This window comes from Cherax quadricarinatus, chromosome 57 (assembly GCF_038502225.1).
Source record: "Cherax quadricarinatus isolate ZL_2023a chromosome 57, ASM3850222v1, whole genome shotgun sequence".
Classification (NCBI taxonomy): Eukaryota; Metazoa; Arthropoda; class Malacostraca; order Decapoda; family Parastacidae; genus Cherax; species Cherax quadricarinatus.
The window spans coordinates 17,260,218-17,282,307 of record NC_091348.1 but is presented as its reverse complement, the minus strand read 5'-3'; positions in this window follow the sequence as shown (position 1 = coordinate 17,282,307).

Below are 22,090 nucleotides of genomic sequence, written 5' to 3'. Positions count from 1 at the left end.
GTAGGGAAAGAAGGAGCAAAACTGCATGTAGAAGCTCAATCAGTGGAGACTGTAGTAAATGAAAGAGCTAAGCTATATGTGGAGGCCCTAACAGACCACAGCAGAGCCCAGGGAAAGCCGAGAAGGGAAAATGACAGGCCACTGAGCCCAAGTACATTAGCTAGTGAAGCTGAAGAAAGGAAAGCTGCAATGGAGGAAATCAAATTGAATGAGGGAATACACAGGGATATGCAGAGGGATAATGAAAGGGTGAGGTCAATCTTTGTGTATGGGCTCCAGGAAGTTGAAGGGGAAACATATGAAGCAAGAAAACAAGGGTGAAAAATAAGCAATTGAAAGCATCATGAAAGCAATAGGAGAAGACGACATGACCCAGCTGGAAAATTTTCGGAGAATAGGGGGGTTTGTAAACAAAAGAACCCGGCCAGTGAAAGTGACCTTCAAGGCAGAATCGACTTGGAACAGGATCCTGCAAGAGAAAGCATGATTAAGGGACATGCCGGCATACAGGAAGGTGTATCTTGACCGCGACAGAACACAAGCAGAAAGGCAGAAACAGAGAGAGATGGTACAAAGGCGAAAGGAGGAAAGAGAGGGGATGGAGAAGACAGACAGGAGATCCCAGACACAGGAAGAAGATCAAATACAGCCTCCCTCACAACTTCCTATAGAAGCCTCCCAACCAGGTGAACCCCAGTGCAACCAAACACTCTAAACCAAAACACCCATGCCACATCCAATGCCCCCACCCACTGCATTACAAACTCCACCCCCACAGCAACCACCCATAGTTCCTTATCAGGTCTCCCACTTCCCCAACCCCAATACACCTCCCAGACCACAATCTTAGAAAAGAAGTTGAAGGTGTGGTATACAAATGCAGATGGAATAACAAATAAGTATGAGGAGTGGCACAAAAGAATCAAGGAGACATCCCCAGACATAATAGCACTCACAGAAACAAAACTCACCAGAATAATAAGAGATTCAATCTTTCCATCTGGATATCAAATCCTCAGGAAAGACAGAGGGAGGAGAGGGGGAGGAGGAGTTGCACTGCTCATTAAAAACCAGTGAGGGTTTGAGAAAATGGAAGGAATGGATGGCACGGGCGAAAGGGACTACTTAGTAGGAACAATCCAGTCTGAGGGACATAAGGTGATAATTGCAGTAATGTACAACCCACCACAGAACTGCAGGAGGCCAAGAGAAGAATACGATGAGAGCAACAGAGCAATGGTCGACACACTAGCCGAGGTGGCCAGGAGAGTACACATGGGGGGAGCAAAGTTACTAGTTATGGGTGATTTCAATCACAAGGAGACTGACTGGGAAAACCTGGAGCCCCATGGGGGTCCCGAAACATGGAGAGCCAAGTTGATGGATGTGGTACTGGAAAACCTCATGCATCAACATGTTAGAGACACTACCAGAGAGAGAGGAGTGGATGAACCAGCAGGACTGGACCTTGTATTCACCTTGAGTAGTTCTGACATCGAGGATATCATGTATGAAAGGCCCCTGGGAGCTAGTGATCATGTGGTTCTGTGCTTCGACTACATAGTTGAGCTCCAAGTGGTGAGAGCAGCAGGAATAGGGTGGGAAAAACCAAACTACAAAAGGGGGAACTACGCAGGCTTGAGGAACTTCTTTCAAGACATTCAGTGGGAGAGGGAACTGACAGGAAAACCAGTACAAGAAATGATGGACTATGTGGCAACAAAATGCAAGGAGGCAGAGGAGAGGTTTGTTCCCAAGGGAAACAGATATAATGGGAAGAACAGAACGAGTCCTTGGTTCGCCCAAAGGTGTAGGGAGGCAAAAACTAGGTGTACTAGAGAATGGAAAAGGTACAGAAGACAGAGAACTCAGGAAAATAAAGAGATTAGCCGAAGAGCCAGAAACGAATATGCACAGATAAGAAGGGAGGCTTAGTGGCAATACGAAAATGACATAGCATCGAAAGTCAAGACTGACCTGAAGCTGTTGTACAGCCACATCAGGATGAAAACAACAGTCAAGGACCAGGTAATCAGACTGAGGAAGGGTGATGGGGAATTCACAAGAAACGACCGGGAGGTATGTCAGGAGCTCAACACAAGATTTAAAGAAGTATTTACAGTGGAAACCAGTAGGACTCCAGGAAATCAGAGCAGGGGGTGCACCAGCAAGTGCTGGATGAGGTACATATAACCAAGGAGGAGGTGAAGAAGCTGCTATGCGAACTTGACACTCAAAGGCGGTGGGACCAGACAACAACTCTCCGTGGGTCCTTAAAGAGGGAGCAGAGACATTGTGTGTGCCATTAACAAAGATCTTCAACACATCATTTGAAACTGGGCAACTCCCCGATGTATGGAAGATGGCAAATGTAGTCTCAATTTTTAAAAAGGGAGACAGACGTGAGGCACTAAACTACAGACCTGTATCACTAACGTGTATAGTATGCAAGGTCATGGAGAAGATCATCAGGAGGAGAGTGGTGGAGCACCTGGAAAGAAACAAGTGTGTAATTGACAACCAGCATGGTTTCAGGGAGGGAAAATCCTGTGTCACAAACCTATTAGAGTTTTATGACAAGGTGACAGAAGACAAGAGAGAGAGGGGTGGATCGACTGCATTTTTTTGGACTGCAAGAAGGCCTTCGACACAGTTCCTCACAAGAGGTTACTGCAAAAGCTAGAGGATCAGGCACACATAACAGGAAAGGCACTGCAATGGATAAGAGAATACCTGACAGGGAGGCAACAACGAGTCATGGTACGTGATGAGGTGTCAAAGTGGGCGCCTGTGACAAGCGGGGTTCCACAGGGGTCAGTCCTAGGACCTGTGCTGTTCATGGTATATGTGAATGACATAACGGAAGGGATAGACTCAGAAGTGTCCTTGTTTGCGGACGATGTGAAGTTAATGCGAAGAATCAAATCAGATGAGAATCAGGCAGGACTACAAAGAGACCTGGACAGGCTACAAGCCTGGTCCAGCAACTGGCTCCTGGCCAAATGCAAAGTCATGAAGATTGGGGAAGGGCAAAGAAGACCGCAGACACAATATAGTTTAGATGGCCAAAGTCTGCAAACCTCACTCAAGGAAAAAGATCTGGGGGTGAGTATAACACCGAGCATATCTCCTGAGGCGCACATCAATCAGATAACTGATGTAGCATATGGGCGCCTGGCAAACCTACGGATAGCGTTCCGATACCTCAGTAAGGAGTCGTTCAAGACTCTGTATACCATTTACGTCAGGCCCATACTGGAGTATGCAGCACCAGTTTGGAATCCACACCTAGTCAAGCACGTCAAGTAATTAGAGCAAGCGCAAAGGTTTGCAACAAGACTAGTCCCAGAGCTACGGGGATTGTCCTACGAAGAAAGGTTGAGGGAAATCGGCCTGACGACACTGGAGGCCAGGAGGGTCAGGGGAGACATGATAACGACATATAAAATACTGTGCGGAATAGACGAGGTGGACAAAGACGGGATGTTCCAGTGATGGGACACAGACACGAGAGGTCACAATTGGAAGTTGAAGACTCAGATGAATCAAAGGGATGTTAGGAAGTATTTCTTCAGTCATAGAGTAGTCAAGCCGTGGAATAGCATAGAAAGTGAAGTAGTGGAGGCGGGAACCATACATAGTTTAAGGAGAGGTATGATAAAGCTCATGGAGCAGGGAGAGAGAGGACCTAGTAGCAATCAGTGAAGAGGCGGGGCCAGGAGCTATGAATCGACCCCTGCAACCACAAATAGGTGAGTACAAATAGGTGAGTACACACACACACACACAAGTGAAGCAGTATCGCTGAATAGTGCTCCCAGGATTTAGCGTTCTAGTGGCTGTCCTAAGATATTATTAGCGGTCATCGTACGTGAGTAAATCTGTGAACATACCTACAAGAGTATAACAGCTTTCAAGAGTGCGAATAATGTGATAAGATCAAGAATTTTACAATTTAAATTTGAATGAATGCTGAGTGAGGGAGGGTAGCAGTCAGCTGATGAGGCTGCTGGATGTAGTGTTGACACAAAATGGTTAACGGTGTGATCTGAAATATTAACAAATACAGATATTGGTTGTTATAGCAGCAGTGTAGTGATAAGGTCATAAACGAGTGATTAAATAAAAACTGAAAGTAAGAAAAAATTAGTCAATCCCCAGCTGTTGTTGTTGTGAATGTAGTTAATATCATCAGATTTGTATGACCATAATACTGTACTAAAGAAAAAAGAGTGAATACCAAGTCTTAAAAGAAAAAGAAAATAAAAACTTGAATGCATGATAAAGTTCCTGAAGGAGTTAACAAAAGTGAAGGAGTTGATAGCAGCTGACCAGCAGGAACCTCCATTGTTGTGCAGACGACATCACTTGCCTATGTGTGGTTAATTTTGGTTAGTGTCTAAAGTCTCAGTGTCTCGTCCTGCTGGTTGTATGCTATACCATCACTCTCTCCCTAACTTTCAGTGACAGGAGATAGATAGTGGTAGCCCTGATAATGTTTAGTAAATTATCTAAATATCTTCAGAAGAATAGTGTAGCCTAGTGACCCCCCCCCTGACAGCGACAAGCTAGTAAACAAGTACGTACATACAGACACATGTGTTCACCAGTAATTATTATTGTAATAAATATTAGAATATATTAATAAGGAACTGAGTGAGAAATAATCCTATAATCTTCAAAAAAAGTAACATAGCCTAGTGTGCAAAGATCAGGGCCGGGAGAGTACCGGTGAACCAAGAACAACAAAGATCCGGGCTGGGAGTGTACCGGTGAACCAAGAACAACAAAGATCCGGGCCGGGAGTGTACCGGTGAACCAAGAACAACAAAGATCCGGGCCGGAAGAGTACCGGTGAACCAAGAACAACAAAGATCCGGGCCGGGGGAGTACCAGTGAACCAAGAACAACAAAGATCCGGGCTGGGAGAGTACCGGTGAACCAAGAACAACAAAGATCCGGGCCGGGAGAGTACCGGTGAACCAAGAACAATAACAATAGTGTGTTAATGTGACCCCCCCCCTCTTTTTCAAAGAACAAGCTAGTAAACACACACTCACACAAACACAAGTGTACACAGTAAATATTATATAGTATATATTAGTGTATATTAATAAGGAATTGATTGTGAAAAAATTTTATAATCTTCAAAAGAGTAGAGTAGCCTCGTGTGCGCACGCACACGCGCACACACATACCCACACACACATACACACCCACACACACACCCACACACACACACCCACACACATACACACACATACACACACATACACATACACATACACACACATATACATACACATCGGGGCATGGAGCTCGGACTCGACCCCTGCAACCTCAGCTAGGTGAGTACATACACATGCACACACATACACATACACATACACACATATACATACACATACACACATATACACACACACACACACACACACACACACACACACACACACACACACACACACACACACACAAACCTAACCTAACAAAACACATTAGCTTATAAATCCCCCACCACACACACATTTTTACCATAAGCTGAAGCAGTAGAACATCCCAACAGGATAAAAACAAAATGGGCTCTCAAAAGGCAAGGAAACCTATGATGGCTGGTCGGAAAAGGAAGAATGGGTAGAACGGCTCAAGAACAAAATGGAACAACATGTTAGAGCAAATATCTGCAGAGAGCAAGAAGTGGGAATCACGAGCTGTAGTAGCTGAGGCAAAGATACAGAGATTAGAGGAAGAAATGGATGTGCTGAAGCAGGATCTAAAGATGAGGTCCAAAAGGAGCAAGATGACTGAAATGGGAACATCAACAAGCAGCGAGGGGACTGAAGGAGGGGATGGATCTAAGCAGTCTTTTGCAGCAGTAATATCAGGCCATCATGGTGTCTGGGAGATGATTAGGGAAACAGCAAAGGAGATGCTTAAATCAGATCCAGAGATACAGAGGGAAAAGAAATGGGAAGAGGAGAGGGAGAGGTCAATAATTATCCATGGGTTTCAGGAGGCTGAAGGGCAGACATATGATGAAAGAAAGCATTGGGAGAAAACAGAGATTAAGAACATCATTACAATAACAGGAGAGATGGACATGTCTCAGGCAGAAAATTTTCACAGACTTGAGGGGTATTCGAGGGAAAAAATCGACCAATCAGATTGACATTCAAGACAGATGTGGTACTGAACAGGATACTACAACAGAAATCACTGTTAAAAGACTCTCCAGATTATCAAAAAGTGTTCCTCAATCGAGACAGAACACGAAAGGAAAGGGAACAACTGAAAGTGAGAGCAAGACAGAACCAGTGGAAGGAAAGAGAGACAGGACAGGCAATGACAGACAGGAAAACTCAGCCTTTGGGGGAACATCAAACACAAATGCTTACAGAAACCTCTCAACCCCTGTCACCACATATCAACCAAACACAGTAAACAGAAATGAACCTCACTCCATAGCCACCACCCCCCTAAGCACTAATTCCACAATCACAGCAGCCTCTCATAATATTGTGCCCTGCCTCCCACCCTCCCAGCCTGCACCTTCCTCTTCCATCTCCCAAAATACAGTAATGGAAAGGAAGCAAAAGGTATGGTACACTAATGCAGATGAAATAACAAATAAGAGTGAAGAGTGGCAAGAACGCATCATTGATGCATCACCTGACATCATAACACTATGTCAGAGACAAAACTTACAGGGATGATAACAGATGCAATTTTTCCACCTGGATATCAGATTATGAGGAAATACAGAGAGAAAAGAAGAGGGGGAGGAGTAGCATTGCTCATAAAAAACCAGTGGAGTTTTGAGGAGATGGGGGGAATGGAAAGAAGGGAAACAGACGACTTCATTGTAGGAACACTTCAGACTGGTGGTCCAAAGGTGATGATAGCAGTGATGTATAACCCACCACTTAACAGCAGGAGAACAAGAGAAGAGTATGATGTGCGCAATAGGGCAATGGTGGATACACTAGCTGAAGTGGCCAGGAGGGCTAATATGGGTAGCACAAAATTGCTTATAATGGGGGATTTCAATCATAAAGAGATTGACTGGGAAAACCTAGAGCCACATGGGGGACCAGAAACATGGAGGGCTAAGATGTTGGAGACTGTATTGGAGAACTTTATGCATCAACATGTTAGGGATACAACCAACGAGAGAGGAGAGGATGTTGCAGGAAGGCTGGATCTCATATTCACCTTGAATAGATCAGGCATAAGGGATATCACCCACGAAAGAACCCTTGGCGCTAGTGATCATGTTGTCCTGAGTTTTGAATATCTTGTTGAGTTAACAGTGAAGAATGCAGCAGCACGAGAACAAAGAGAGAAACCAAACTTCAAAAATGGGGACTACATAGGAATGAGAAGTTTCCTGCATGAAGTGCCTCTGCCTCCCTGCAGGGAGGCAGAGGAAAGGTTCATACCAAAGGGCAACAGAAAAAATGGTAAGACCAGAGTGAGCCCATGGTTTAATTGGAGGTGTAAAGAGGCCAAAGCCAAGTGTGCGAGAGCATGGAAAAGGTATAGAAGGCAAAGGACTCAAGAAAACAAGGAGCTGAGCAGAAGAACCAGAAACGAATATGGAAGGATAAGGCCCAGAGGCAATACGAGAACGACATAGCATCAAAAGCCAAATCTGAACCAAAGTTGTTATACAGTCACATTAGCAGAAAAACAACAGTCAAGGACCAGGTAATCAGGCTGAGGAAAGAAGGAGGGGAGCTCACGAAGAGTGACCAAGAAGTATGTGATGAACTAAACAAAAGATTTAGAGAAGTATTCACAATAGAGTCAGGAATGCTTCCAGCAAACTGTGAAGGTAGGGTGCACCAGCAGGTGCTGGACACATTACACATAACCAAGGTAGAGGTGAAGAAACTGCTAGACAAACTCGGTACCTCAAAGGCGGTGGGCCCAGATAACATATCTCCATGGATACTGAGAGAGGGAGCAGAGGAACTGTGTGTGCCATTGGCAGCAATCTTCAGTAAATCTATCGAAACAGGGCAGTTGCCTGAGACGTGGAAGACAGCACATGTAGTTCCAATTTTTAAGAAAGGGGACAGACAGGCAGCATTAAACTACAGACCAGTGTCACTGATTTGTATAGTATGTAAAGTCATGGAAGATTATCAGGAGAAAAGTAGTGGAACACATTGAAAAGATTGGGCTCATACATGACAGTCAGCATGGCTTCAGAGATGGGAAATCCTGTGTCACAAATTTACTTGAGTTCTACGGTAAGGTAACAGAAGTAAGACAGGAGAGAGAGGGATGGGTAGATTGCATCTTTTTAGATTGCAAGAAGGCTTTTGACACAGTACCACACGAGAGACTGGTGCAAAAATTAGAGGAGCAGGCAGGAATAAAGGGGAAAGTACTGCAATGGATCAGGAAATAACTGACAGGAAGGAAACAACGTGTGTTGGTACGTGCTGAAGTGTCGGAGTGGGCGAATGTGTCGAGTGGGGTTCCACAAGGTTCAGTCCTAGGCCCGGTGCTGTTTCTTGTATACGTGAATGACATGGTGGAAGGAATAGATTCAGAAGTGTCACTGTTCGCTGATGATGTGAAACTGATGAAGAGAATACAAATGGGAGAGGATCAGTTAAGATTACAAGGGGATCTCGACAAACTACAAGTATGGTCCGACAAATGGCTCCTGGAGTTTAACCCCAGTAAGTGTAAGGTCATGAAGATTGGGGAAGGACACAGAAGACCGCAGACGGAGTACAGGTTAGGAAACCAACAGCTGCAAACGTCAGTTAAAGAAAAGGATCTTGGGGTAAGCATTATAACGAACATGTCCCCTGAGGCACACACCAATCAAATAACTGCTGCAGCATATGGGAGATTGGCAAACCTGAGATTGGCGTTTAGACATCTGAGTAAGGAGTCATTCATGACATTGTACACAGTGTACGTAAGGCCTATACTGGAATATGCAGCGCCAGTCAAACACGTCAAGAAATTGGAGAAAGTGCAAAAATTTGCAACACGATTAGTCCCGGAACTGAGGGGTACGTCTTATGAGGAGAGGTTAAGGGAACTCAACCTGATGACACTAGAGGATAGGAGGGATAGAGGGGACATGATAACAACGTATAAGATACTAAGAGGCATTGACAACGTGGACAAGGATCGAATGTTTTAGAGATGGGATATAGAAACACGGGGACACAATTGGAAACTGAAAACCCAGATGAGTCATAGGGATGTTAGGAAGTATTTCTTTAGTCTTAGAGTTGTCAGGAGCTGGAATAATCTGGAGAGTGAAGTAGTGGAAGCAAGTTCCATAAATAGCTTTAAGAAGAGGTATGACAAATATCATGGAGCAGAGAGAGAGTGAATTAGTATCGACCAGTGAAGAGGCGGGGCTAGGAGCTATGACTCGACCCCTGCAACCACATATAAGTGAGTACACACACACTCAACACACACACACACACACACGCACGCATATACAACAGGTCTAATCAACATTTGTCTACGACAAAATGAATGGTCACACACACACACAATATATATATATATATATATATATATATATATATATATATATATATATATATATATATATATATATATATATATATTTTTTTTTTTTTTTTTTTTTTTTTTTTTTTTTCAACAAGTCGGCCGCCTCCCACCGAGGCAGGGTGACCCAAAAAAGAAAGAAAATCCCCAAAAAGAAAATACTTTCATCATCATTCAACACTTTCACCACACTCACATATTATCACAGTTTTTGCAGAGGTGCTCAGAATACAACAGTTCAGAAGCATATACGTATAAAGATACACAACATATCCCTCCAAACTGCCAATATCCCAAACCCCTCCTTTAAAGTGCAGGCATTGTACTTCCCATTTCCAGGACTCAAGTCCGACTATATGAAAATAACCGGTTTCCCTGAATCCCTTCACTCAATATTACCCTGCTCACACTCCAACAGATCGTCAGGTCCCAAGTACCATTCGTCTCCATTCACTCCTATCTAACACGCTCACGCACGCTTGCTGGAAGTCCAAGCCCCTCGCCCACAAAACCTCCTTTACCCCCTCCAACCCTTTCGAGGACGATCCCTACCCCGCCTTCCTTCCCCTATAGATTTATATGCTTTCCATGTCATTCTACTTTGATACATTCTCTCTAACTGACCAAACCACCTCAACAACCCCTCTTCTGCCCTCTGACTAATACTTTTATTAGCTCCAAACCTTTTCCTAATTTCCACACTCCGAATTTTCTGCATAATATTTACACCACACATTGCCCTTCGACAGGACATCTCCACTGCCTCCAACCGTCTCCTCGCTGCTGCATTTACCACCCAAGCTTCACATCCATATAAGAATGTTGGTACTACTATACTTACATACATTCTCTTCTTTGCCTCCATAGATAACGTTTTTTGACTCCACATATACTAATATATATATATATATATATATATATATATATATATATATATATATATATATATATATATATATATATATATATATATATATATGAAATCACGAAACAAGCGATTATGACTCATTAACAGAACGATCGTTTGGCCAGGACTCGATCCTGCGTTCCCATGCCCAGCCCTTGGTGAACTGAATCAGTATGCATCACTCTCTCCATTGGACCACCATCCTTAAACACCAGGCGCGCAGTAGTACCGAGCGTGTTATCCCTGATGGAAGGACATTCGTGGTCATGGAGCCTCAGAGACTAATTTCAACCTCATTCTGTGTGGTGTACCAGCTTTCACGAGCAGTCTATATATCAATGAAATTGTCTCTGAGGCTCCATGACCACGAATGTCCTTGCATCAGGGATAACACGCTCAGTACTGCTGGGCGCCTGGTGTTTAAGGATGGTGGTCCAATGGAGAGAGTGATGCGTACTTCGGGCAATCCAAACAGGGCTGGGCATGGGAACGCAAAATCGAGTCCTGGCCAAGCCACAGTTGTTAATGAGTATATATATATATATATATATATATATATATATATATATATATATATATATATATATATATATATATATATATATATATATATATATATATATATATATATATACATATATTTGCAATAAGATCTCAGTAAACAGGTGATTTTCGAATATGCAAAACAACCACTGTGAGAGAATAGAGAAGTTCCAAGCGCTTTCGTGACTACTCACATTATCAATGTGATAATGTGAGTTGTCACGAAAGCGCTTGGAACTTCTCTATTCTTTCACAGTGGTTGTTTTGCATATATATATATATATATATATATATATATATATATATATATATATATATATATATATATATATATATATATATATGTATGTATGTATATATATATATATATATATATATATATATATATATATATATATATATATATATATATATATATATATATATGCACCCATACTGTAATATTTTGTACGTAAATGTCTGGCTCTCAGAGTACATACATTATGAATTTTATGTAATTCCTTTAAGAGTAATTAGAATATAAATAATATTAGTGTTCAGATGATTACAGCCTTAATGATCCATGTGCAGTTGATAGGCTCTGAACCTGGATAAAAATGGCGTAGTGCCGAAGAGAGATTATTATAATCAAAACTAAGCGCTAAGCCCACAAGGGTCATCATACAGCGCAGGAAGAAGAGAACTTTTCGCTCTTTGTACAATTGTACATCTTTACTAATTACAATTTTATCCAAATAAAGTTTTTCTGCAACGGGTTTACTTTCTTCAGTTTCTCATAATATTAACATATGAGACGTACTGTCTCAGACGAACAAACTCAAAGGGGTACTTAGCTCTAACAGAAGATGGTTAGAATTCCGCCCCGAAAATGTCAGCTCGAAGCCATGATTCCGCCTGGGAAAAGCTTGCTCGTAAATGGTCTGTTAAAAGAGTTCTTTCAAAGATTTATTGCTCACTTTTTCCCGTTGTAATATTCTTGAATTCCAAATCTCGCTCAGCACTCAAAATCGCCCATTGGCTATGAATTATTGACGATTAGCGTATTTGTCTTTAATATGTTTCTCGTAAAACCTCTCACTTTTAATTCAGTCTTTTTCTGTTTCTATATCTGCTTCTGTCTCAGTCATCTCTCTCGTTTGGAAAATTCAATTTGGGCGAGTCAATAAATTCACTTAAATATAATGGTGACTAAATTTAATAACTCAGTGGAAAATTTTGTCATGCTACATTTAGGAGAGAACTGTATGCTCGACTAATGCTCAATATATATAGTTGTGACTTTACAGATTAATCGTTCAAACTGTCAAGCCAGGAATTATTATTACTGATATATATATATATATATATATATATATATATATATATATATATATATATATATATATATATATATATATATATATATATATATATATATATATGTCGTGCCGAATAGGTAAAACTGGTCAATTAGAAACAATTCATTTAAAATTAAGTCCTTTCTAAATTTTCTGTTATACGTTTAGATCATTTTTTTCATTTATGTTAATGTAAATATTAATAACTTTGTATCAAAAGAACCTTATAAAATTTTCCTAACCTTATTAAAACAAGCACAATTTAATTTAGCCTAACCCAACTACATATATTTTAGATAAGTTTACAGTAATTTAATAATAAACAAACACAATGAAATATATTTTCCTCGTTAGGTTCAGAATTATTTTTGCGAAATTACTGCATACATAATTTTTCGCGTTGCTATTTAAGCCAAAATAGCAAGTTTTACCTATTCGGTATGGCACATACAAACATACACATACTCTCTCTCTCTCTCTCTCTCTCTCTATATATATATATATATATATATATATAAATATATATAAATATATATATATAAATATATATATATAAATATATATATATATATATATATATGCGCTGGCGCTGGCAAGACGTGTGGCGGGCTAGCTGCGGGATTTTCAATTATAAGTCCGGATCAACGAGGCTGACCAGGTTAAGACTCAACAGGACTTATTGTGAATACTCTGGGAAGATTCCAGTGAAGCGAGAAGACATTTCAAAGCACCGTTTCAAGGTAAATTGTGGAAATGTTGTGCAGTTTGTGAATGTTGGTGAGTGGTGGTGGTAGTGAGGAAGACGGCCAGTGGTGTGGGGGAGTACAAGGCCTACACTGTGTATGAGTACCGGCCAAGATTATCGTACATACAAACCTCGAAAAGCTCTTATAAAAACATCTATATCCAGCACCATGCACCATGCTTCCAGTTAACGTGGAAATGATTGTGTTGATGCATGGACTTTTTAAAGGCTTATGTTCGGAATGCTCTTCATAGGTTTGCTAGGCGCCCGTATGCTGCAGCAGTTATTTGGTTGATGTGCGCCTCAAGAAATGTGTCCGATGTTATACTCACCCCAAGATCCTTTTCCTTGAGTAAGATTTGTAGTCTCTGGCCCCCTAGACTGTACTCCGTCTGCGGTTTTCTTTGCCCTTCCCCGATCTTCACGACTTTGCACTTGGTAGGGTTGAACTCCAGGAGCCAGTTTTTGGACCAGCCTTGCAGCCTGTCCATATCCCTTTGTAGTTCTGCCTGATCCTCGTCTGCTTGAATTATTCTCATCAACTTCACATCATCTGCAAGCAGGGACACTTCTGAGTCTATTCCTTCCATCATGTTCATATATACCAGAGTGAGTGAGTGTGTGTGTGTGTGTGTGTGTGTGTGTGTGTGTGTAATTCCTTCTACTAGTTTAACTTTACACGTGTGTGTGTATCTCTTTGTAGTCGTATTATTTTCCACCATAATTTCCTTGATTACTGCTCTGCCTCTCGCCTGAGGAGGATCAAAAGCACGGGATAACGAGCCTCGTCTTAAGACACCCTCCTAACGAATGGTCTTAATGGAGATCAAGTGAAGCCCGAGATTCGAAGACACTGCTTCAGCAAATTCGAGAGCGAGACTTCAGCCAAAACACGAGGATCTGAACTTAAGCAAAATTTATGACTGAGACGTCTTGGCTGAAGGAGAAGATCTATCTCTATGTTCAAGTAGACTTAGTCTCTCTCGGGAATTTCAAATCCTCTCTCATGCTCGAAATAGAGTCCATTAATTACGGCGCAGCAAATATGCTTCAATTATTTCATAAACCTTGAAGTAATTCCAAGTCATATTTTTGCTGAGTTGGAGCGATATTTTTTTTTTAAAGTTAACTCTCCTGTTTTCATGAAAAGCGAAGGAAACAGATCCGTCTCGATTAATGTTCAAGTCTGAGCCAATTTTAGATAACTCGTGGGACGTTTTACGGGAAGCAATTCATAAGTTTTAAGAAGTACGTTTCTCGGGACTCTGGAGCGAGCCGGCTTTGGTGAACCCCAGATTACCCGGCATCAGGTCAAGCTCCAGTAGCTGGCCTCCCATTCCTTCCTTCCTTCCTCTTCTCTTCCCTCGCTCTAATTTCTTTACACACACACACACACACAACCTCAACTAGGTGAGTACACACACACACATGAAGATAAAGCTTAAGGATCAGGGAGAGAGTGAACCTAGTAGCGACCAGCGAAAAGGCGGGGGCCGGAGCTATGACTCGAACCCTGCAACCACAAATGGGTGAGTACAAATAAAGTACACACACACACACCCAAAAATGAGGTAAGTACCTGCTGAGATGAGATGCGTGACATGAAAAAGGAGTTCATATGGTGAAACTAGTGAATATTAAAGATGGGTGGTCTTTATTATTCATTTTCAAGAGAAAATTGTTAAACTTTTCAAATTTAGATCATAAGCACAAAACATTAGTGTTAGTATACCTAAACCACGTTTTAATAGAAAGAATTGTACATATTATTTTACACTTAAAATCTATGCATGATTATTGCTGAGGATTTGTTATAGTGCTTAAACAGATAATTATATATAATTTTCAGCATTTACCATCATCAGGGCAAACAAGGTTGTCAGAACACAGGAGGGCACCCAGGATGTTGCCGGCGCTGGAAACCAATTCTTCGAGAAAACATACGAGTTTTTTCCACCAGGACCCAAGGGACTACGATCCTATTGAGACTAAGTAGTACCAATGTTCCACTACCACTGAATTTATTTGGTTAGATACTTTAAGGCAGGAGCTAAGTTTTCCTAGTAATATATACTCACTGCGGTCAGGCTCTACCTCCGTCTGGCATACAGCCTCCGTTTCACGGTTGGTGGAGGGAGGGTCGAGAATCGAGCACTCCTTGCGCTGAATGACCCATACGGGTCAAGAAATCATTTATATGAGAGAAATTTTCATCAAGTAATCGGCCACATACTCTGCTACTTATTTCAGAACGTCCGCAATAAGGAAATAACAAACTCAAAGTCAAGTAACATTCTGAAAGCTACTGCAACATTCAGAGGAGTGAAGTTACAATGTTGACATCATCGAATGTAATGTCAGGTGTAGAGACCTCAAACGAAAAAGCTAAAGAGTGTAATCTGTTGCATATACAATTCACCTACTAATAGAAACAATCCTTAAGACAACTAATATAGCTGAGCAAGCACGCACTCACATCCTCCAAACAAAGTTGTGACGTAATAATGGTGCAGTACGAGCCAAAACGTCGTGTGAAGTTTACTCTGTAAGAATAATAATAATAATAATAATAATAATAATAATAATAATAATAAGAAGAAGAAGAAGAAGAAGAAGAAGAAGAAGAAGAATTATTTTCTACAAGTACAAGATACAACTTACGTAGACCTAACTTACACCAGTGACATACTATATAAAAAGCTCCTGGTTATGCAGAGCATTTCGGGCAAATTAGGTTAATTTTGCCCCCAGGATGCGACCCACACCAGTCGGCTAACACCCAGGAACCTATTTACTGCTAGGCGAACGGGGACAACAGGTGTCTTAAGGAAACACGACCCCAATGTTTCCACTCATCCGGGGATCGAACCACAGACTTCAATTTGTGAGCTGCATGTGCTACCAACCGAGCTACGAGCTATTTGCAAATAAGGAAGGCATAGCCTCCTTCAGCCTCAGCAGACGGATCATAGCGACGGGAAAACATACCTAGCTTTTGTTCTCACTATGTAACTACTATATGGAGTAAAATAGAAGAAAGTTGCCGTTCTACTAATTTTTTTTTATGCAAGGAAAATATCCTGAAGATGTCCTCAAACGATGACACAAGACAGCGCCACACTCCCATATAGATGACAACATGTGAGTGTACGGGTAATTTAAATATCTTTTCTTTACTTTTTTTAGTAGAGGAACATTTATTTTTACGTTGTCTCACCAACAATGGGTTTCATGAGTACTTCGTAAAGTCTCACTGGTCGGTGAAACGTCGTAAAGGATCTCCTTGCTTGTGCCTCTGAACCACCACTCATTGATTTATGCCAGTGTATGCCCCACTCGTGCATCCTCAAGCAACCCAGGAACCTGTGATAGACTACAGAGGACTGAGACTACTCCCATGAAGTAAACCTTGACTTGGGAAAGACTTATAATGCATAATTAAGCTTATCAAATATTAACTCAGGTCCCTCATTGTAGCAGCGGAACACCTCAGCTCAGCACGTCAAAACCTCAAAAATTTTAGGACATAACAGGTCGCACTTCATATCTGCTGTACACCGCATCACCTCCACCCACACTCGTCAAATCAAGAAGCACCTTATACTTCACGGTTTTCCAGTTTGATAGATCAAGTTATCAGAAAGCCTCGGACAAATGTTCAAAAGCCCTACACATAATTTTAACTCATATACTAGTACCCAGGGCAGCAGAAAATTACTAAGGCCTCATGATAAAGTTTCCTTTCCCCAAACGCTCGCATTGCATTCTTTAGACCAGGTAAAAGAACATCTACGGCTACTTCTCTTTCATGGCCTTTGAATAATATATAAGCGGATATGTTCTGCAAGTAGTTGACGGAGGATCGAACATCCACCTGTGAATAACCCTCACTGGTCACATTACATATATATATATATATATATATATACATATATATATATATATATATATATATATATATATATATATATATATATATATATATATATATATATATATATAAAACACTATACGTAAACAATGAGGTTTATCCCAGGTGCGATTACTGCTAGTTGAAAAATTAGGTGAGTACACACACACACACACACACACACGTATGTGCGTCATATGTAGAGAGCCTAAGTCAAATGCTTAACATGATTTTCCCGTTGAATCACCCCTGTTTTGGTATGCAGATTTGATTGTAAACTCCCTCGCTATATCCTTTGATATGGATGAAGATGGAATTCTTGTGCCGGATGGACCTAGATCTCTGATCTCTCTCTCTCTCTCTCTCCCTCTCTCTTTCTCTCTCTCTTTCTCTAAAAAAATCAGAGATTAGTCGTGTAATTTCAGGATAAGAGCATAGAAGACAGAGAAGACAGTGATAGGTTCCATGGAGACTTGTATAAGCTGCAAATGTAGCCCAACAAGGGCATGGTCATGCGGAGTGGAGGAGAGGGAAGACCGGAGATTAACAAAATCCGTAGAACCTCAGCAGTATACGCAGGACTATCAAACCGCAGAACAACATTCGGCAACCTGAACAAAGAAGCGGGATCACGCACTAATACTCGACCCCTCACAAAGACAAATCTGTGAGAGCACACACAGACAGACTCGTATAAGCAGAATATAAACATCCATGCCGGCTCAGAGGGTTGAATACAAATGAAGTTGCAAATGCGTGTGAAAATGCAATTACAGCTGAATATTCCAATATGAGTAAATTATAACAAAAATTTTGTCTCTGCTGAAAATTAAATTCCGGAATGCCAGCAAAGGTCACGTACAGAGATGTGTTTTCTCCTCCACTTGTACCTCTGTTTGCCAAGGAACAGAGAAAACAAAAGTGAAATGTACTGGATTCATAAATCAAGGGTAGTATTCGTGTGCATGTATTTTAACACAATAAACTATTGGAGTGGCTCTTTTCAGATACTTTTGTAGAAGTCACAGAAATACTTTTGTAGAAGTTACAGACTCCCTCTTAATGCTTTTACGCAATCTTATTAGAGCATGGTGAGAAACCTAGCAAGGCATCCGTAACAATCAATGGACGGAAAATCTTTGAAGATTCTTCGGTCTTTGTGGATGTTATGTTTGTTTATTTCTTCCAGAATACAACCCTGACACGGTTCTTTGCCATAAGATAATCCGTTCAGTGGAGGCTTTACTACGGCGAGGGCACAATAAGGTAAGGCTAAGACACATGTAAAGAGGATGCCCCTACTGAGATTGACTGCAGCAACTACCGCCGGCTTACCAGTATTGGACTCAATGGTCTAAGTGATAGTAGATCCAAGTGTGAGCGGGGCTGTTGCTGAAGTAGACTGATAAGGAGCTACTCCTGATAGTGGTGTGGCGACATAAAGAGAGATAATCAGAGATAACTGATTCAATGGAACTTGGAGCCATTGCGACAGAAGTGACTAAACTTAAATTGTTTCCAGACAAGAGAAGGCCATGTTTCAATGTAGTCTGAGACACAATATGCCATTCTTCATTATACCACCTTCAGGATAACCCATAAAGCCTCCCTGAGGAGTGACTGTGAAAATGACCTCGAAGGTGATCCTGAGAGTGACCCCGAGAGTGTCCTTAAGTGTGACCCTCTAGAGTGGTCAACAGTAGCCACTGAGCATAGAGGCCCCATCCACCAGTCCTTCCCAAGGAATCTCGCTGACATAGCCTGCTGTCTTATCGTTAGAATGAGAAATGAAGATGTGGGGAAAGAGGAAGACGTGGAAGAAAAAGAGAATGATGATAGACAAAGGGAAGGAGTACAGGAAAGGGAACTTCGTCTCTAGGATCGATGTATTGAATGATGTAACATCTGTGTGATTATTGCACAAAATTGCAACTCACCCAAGTCTCACTAATTATACCAAGAATCGAGACAGTTGAAAAAATCAGACTTAAAGTATCTGTCAGTCTATATCATATCACTAATGATATTGTAGAGAAAATCTGAATTTTTTTTTTAAATATCGAAAAATTACAAAATAAATCTGTATAATTTTGATATCGTATTCTTATTACGATATCAAGATTATCTTCAGATTATTCATTACATAAAATAGATACAATGACTATGGTTGTAATTATGAAATACTCTAATGACTTCAGTGTTTAAAACTGAAGGCAAGTTGTAGAGTAAACTTTATCTAGAACAATAAAATCCAGATCCGCATCTAAAGTTTTGGTTTTCATACTTGTTGGCAATATACAATATGATCTCATATAATTTCAGTGTTAGCTAGATACCAACAAGTTGATAAATAAGACATGTGCAACACTTCAGAATCTTTATTGCTGAAACGTTTCGCCTGTACAACAGATTTCTTCAGTCGAATACAAGCTAACATAACATCGGAGAATGTAGTAAGAGCAGTTTAAATGTAATCAGTCAGCCTTAGTAGTGACTGACCACCTTCTACCAAGGCTGACGGACGGATCACCACAACACTATTAATACCACTACTGTCTCCAGTCTTGTAACGTTCCAGCAATACGTTGTACATATGTTTTAAGAACGATATGAGTAGTCTAAACTAGTAAATGACTGCGATACACAAAATACATAAATATTACAATAGCAGTCTAATAAAGACCCATTGAAGACCATGTAATCTTTCGTTCGTATTCTGAAAGAATGAACATGAAGGAAGGAGGTAAGAGGAAGATTTAGTGGGAAAACAATGAAGGGTAATAGAATGAAGAATGAAACAGAGATCGAGGAAGCGAGAAGAAAAAATAGAGAGGAAAACTCACGGAAACTGAGAATTGAAAATAACGAAAATAGAGATAAAAACTCACAGAAATTGAGAAATAAAGGTAACAAAATAACACGGGCAAAGCGAAGAACAGAAGGCAGGAGAACCGAAAGAAAAGAATTTCATAATGAAATGTAAGCTAAAGAAATTAGGCAGGAAAGCCAAGGAATTAATTTGATAAGGCAAGAAAACGAAAGAATTAAGGAAGGAATGTGAGACAAGACAACTAAGAAACCAACGAGAGCAGACAATAACACGAAGAACGGAGGTGACAAGAAAACTAAGAAGCGAAGGAGGTAAAACAAGGAAAGAAAGAAGGAGCCGCCCGCCCATCCTGAGTTTACAGGTGTGAGGACGTTAGAGTGCATAGAAATTGGATTCCCAAACATCGCGCCTTGAGACAGAGACCGAGACAGAGAACAGCGAGAAAAAGAGAGAAAAAAACACTGAACAGAAAATTTTCTGTCACTGTGTGTGTGTGTGTGTGTGTAAATTATCAATTCTCCTTTAAAAAAAAAGTAAAATGAGAGATATGTGACAACATGACGGCACCGAGCTCGCAAGCTCATAAAATAAACACCATTAACAGATTAATTGTTAAAACGAACACCAAGGACGATCATGACCAAGGTGTGCACTCTCCGCTCGTAAGCAATATCTTGAAAAAAAATATAAATAGAAGAAACGGGAAGAAATTACAACAAACGTGTATTTTACCAAGAAACACATTATCGAATAGGTAACAAGAGCAGTGCTATGTTTTGTCATGTAAGCGATTGTGACCATGTTATAGATTTTTACAAATGCAGGCTAGCGTTCAAATCTGGTAATTATATAAACAGGTATATTGCAGAATTACATTAAAAAAATGATTTGTCGAGAGGTCCATTTAATTTTCACTATCATTCGGTCCGAATATATATATATATATATATATATATATATATATATATATATATATATATATATATATATATATATATATATATATATATATATATATATATTGCAAAACAACCACTGTGAAAGAATAGAGAAGTTCCAAGCGCTTTCGTGACTACTCACATTATCAAGGAACATATATATATATATATATATATATATATAGATATATATATATATATATATATATATATATATATATATATATATATATATATTTATTATTATTATCACACTGGCCGATTCCCACCAAGGCAGGGTGGCCCGAAAAAGAAAAACTTTCACCATCATTCACTCCATCACTGTCTTGCCAGAAGGGTGCTTTACACTACAGTTTTTAAACTGCAACATTAACACCCTTCCTTCAGAGTGCAGGCACTGTACTTCCCATCTCCAGGACTCAAGTCCGGCCTGCCGGTTTCCCTGAACCCCTTCATAAATGTTACTTTGCTCACACTCCAACAGCACGTCAAGTATTAAAAACCATTCGTCTCCATTCACTCTATCAAACACGCTCACGCACGCCTGCTGGAAGTCCAAGCCCCTCGCACACAAAACCTCCTTTACCCCCTCCCTCCAACCTTTCCTAGGCCGACTCCTACCCCGCCTTCCTTCCACTACAGACTGATACACTCTTGAAGTCATTCTGTTTCGCTCCATTCTCTCTACATGTCCGAACCACCTCAACAACCCTTCCTCAGCCCTCTGGACAACAGTTTTGGTAATCCCGCACCTCCTCCTAACTTCCAAACTACGAATTCTCTGCATTATATTCACACCACACATTGCCCTCAGACATGACATCTCCACTGCCTCCAGCCTTCTCCTCGCTGCAACATTCATCACCCATGCTTCACACCCATATAAGAGTGTTGGTAAAACTATACTCTCATACATTCCCCTCTTTGCCTCCAAGGACAAAGTTCTTTGTCTCCACAGACTCCTAAGTGCACCACTCACCCTTTTCCCCTCATCAATTCTATGATTCACCTAATCCTTCATAGACCCATCCGCTGACACGTCCACTCACAAATATCTGAATACATTCACCTCCTCCATACTCTCTCCCTCCAATCTGATATCCAATCTTTCATCACCTAATATTTTTGTTATCCTCATAACCTTACTCTTTCCTGTATTCACTTTTAATTTTCTTCTTTTGCACACCCTACCAAATTCATCCACCAATCTCTGCAACTTCTCTTCAGAATCTCCCAAGAGCACAGTGTCATCAGCAAAGAGCAACTGTGACAACTCCCACTTTATGTGTGATTCTTTATCTTTTAACTCCAAGCCTATTGTCAAGAAT